Source organism: Sinocyclocheilus anshuiensis, unplaced genomic scaffold (genome assembly GCF_001515605.1).
Source record: "Sinocyclocheilus anshuiensis isolate Anshui unplaced genomic scaffold, SAMN03320099.WGS_v1.1 scaffold1523, whole genome shotgun sequence".
In the NCBI taxonomy this organism is placed as follows: Eukaryota; Metazoa; Chordata; class Actinopteri; order Cypriniformes; family Cyprinidae; genus Sinocyclocheilus; species Sinocyclocheilus anshuiensis.
In genome coordinates, this window is record NW_015552644.1 from 176,865 (window position 1) to 179,484 (window position 2,620).

Consider the following 2,620-nt stretch of genomic DNA (forward strand, 5'->3'; position numbering starts at 1 on the left):
CCACGCCTTCTTTCGTTGCGTGCACATTTGGGCGGCATTATGCTAATATTTCCACATAGTGAGGTAGATATGTGGTACATGAGGTACATATGTCAAATTTCTACCGTTCTACCGTTGCACTATAGAGAGCATTCTGACCGGCTGCATCACCGTATGGTACGGCAACTGCTCTTCTTTCGACCGCAAAGCTCTTCAGAGAGTGGTGAGAACAGCAGAGCTCATCATTGGACATAAACTCCCAGCACTACAGGACATCTATCAAACTCGCTGCTTGAGAAAGGCCCGCAGCATCATCAAGGACTGCACTCACCCTGCTCATCACCTGTTTGCCACACTGCCATCTGGCAGACGCTTACGATCCATCCGATCACGGACAACCAGACTGAAGAACAGCTTCTATCTTCAAGCCATCAGACTGCTTAATAGCCAGCTATCCTTCATATAAAACCGGAATACATGCTGCTCTTAAGTTTATTATTTATTGTACTTGCACTGCCACTTTAATTTTCTTTCATGTAGCTCTGCGACACTCTACAATGACATTTTGGACACTGCTCTACCCCCAATATTCTTATATCAGTACCTCAGGACTACTTAAAACTCTTAACACTGTCGTCTACCCTTATTGTATCTGTTACTGCCACTTATTTGTATTTAATGCTCTGTCTGTGTTATTGTTCTGCCTATGGTCACTGAAGTCACTCAATATCTCAGTGCCCTCCACGTACGTCTATATCTGTGTTTTTTTTGTATGGTCCTGTTATTGTCACTGTATGTCTGAGCCTCGTCACAAGCATTTCAATGCCCAGTTTTCCCCAGTGTTAACTATGCAAATGATAAATAAATGCCTCTTGACCTCTTGACCTCTTGATGTGGGGGCGTGTTAGAACGAGCCGTTTTAGGGGGGCGTGGCAGAGTCTTAACTTTGATAAAGAATATCTCTTTGGTTTTGAGACTTTAGTCTTTGCAACTTCAGGGATCTTATCTATGCACAATCAGCTTGTAACACTCCAAAGAGAAAGGAAAACTTGAAATCGCATCATATGACCCCTTTAATACATCGTCATCATTTGAATGCGTGCCATTGCAGGACTTGACACACAAGACAAGCTCTGCTGTGACAGCTCTTTCATGTCCTCAATAAACAAAAACACACGAGGCTGCTTGAAAAATACCCAAAAAACTATATTTTCATAATCTTCTATTCATTTACATGTCCCATCAGTCAAAACCTTATTTTATGCTTTACACTGAGTTTATTAATAGAATATCTAAATATGTTATGGTATCCATGTGAATAATGATTCATAATCGATAAATAATTAATCATAACACATTCTGGACTAAACAGCAGCTGCTAAACATTCTGAATTTTTGTACACAGTTGTACATCTGTGAACTGTGTTTTGCGTTTGTGAAACGTATTTTATGAATATATATATTCTTATTTTGTGTACGTGAATTGGTTTTTGTGAATATATTTTTTTTTTTCGTGCACATACTCAGGTTTCATGAATGTGAATTGGGATATGCAGTGTGTGCACATGTCTTTTGCATGAATTATTATTGAGATCAATCTTGCTCCATAGTTAAGGTCTTATTTTTACATCAAGGATCTGTGGACACCCTCTAAAGTTTTGTAAGTGTAATGTAACACAACAAGTCATTAAAGATAAATGAAGAATAAACACCAACCTCCTTGTTCCTCGTGTTTTATTCTCCAGGTTTCTGGTTCACTCGTGTTCTCCTCACTCTCCTCTTTAACAAACACCATCTTCACAGCAGCAGATCTCAGTTCAGATGATACTCCTCCAGATATTCCTGCTTGCTTCAAAACTTAGTCACGACTATGAGGATGAGAATATTACAGGTATTTACTGACCTGAATCAAAAACTGTACTTTTTCTATTTACATAAACATTTCTAACAGTCTATATTAAATCAGCATCACGACAAAACAACAGAGAGCGCGGTGAAACTAATTTTCTTCCTCTGAGGTTTAATGGTGTTTGACAAACAACCGTATGTGTTTTAGCGCACCCGCTGGACTGGAGTGTGAAGCGGCGAGAGAAGAGAAATAATACGGGGAAAATACTTTGTGCGTGCGCTGTTGTTTTCCTTTAAAAATAGCCGATCTGCACAAATAAATGAAAAACACTTAAAATGATATACTCAAATGGTATTTGATCAGCATCAACAGTCTTTGTGAGTGAGGATTTGAGGAGAAAACCGAGCAAATTTATTAGTCAAATATTTAATTGAAAATCACACAACGTTGCCGCATGTAAATATGGAAATGAAGATAAATGAAAACACGTGATAATTATAGGATGTAGCCTAATGAAAAAAACAACAACTAAATACAAAATCTTAAACATGTTTAGCATGAAAAACAACATCCTTTGATTATGTGTCCATCTAAATATCTGGAACTTAAATAGTAGAATGACAGGCAATATGAATTCCTTATCCACAAAAGAAGATATTTTGAAGATATTTCTGAAAAGCTGCTTTTGGGGAATAAGCTTTAAATTGAAATTGATTGCATTTTGCAGTGATCCTTTGTCTAACATCAGTTTCTGACTTTTTCTGTGGTGAAGATAATAACTTTATTCCATCC

At 37.7% G+C, this 2,620-nt stretch overlaps 1 protein-coding gene across 1 annotated transcript in view; it reads right to left on the bottom strand.

Moving 5' to 3' along the window:
- The window catches only part of LOC107666960 (gastrula zinc finger protein XlCGF57.1-like), a 28,356-nt gene extending 26,631 nt beyond the window's left edge, over positions 1 to 1,725 (bottom strand). Inside the window, exon 1 of the mRNA XM_016458516.1 lies at positions 1,696 to 1,725. The gene's annotated coding sequence lies outside the window, so the exon portion shown is untranslated. The remainder of the gene's footprint in view (positions 1 to 1,695) is intronic.
- Between the last annotated feature and the right edge of the window lie 895 nt (positions 1,726 to 2,620).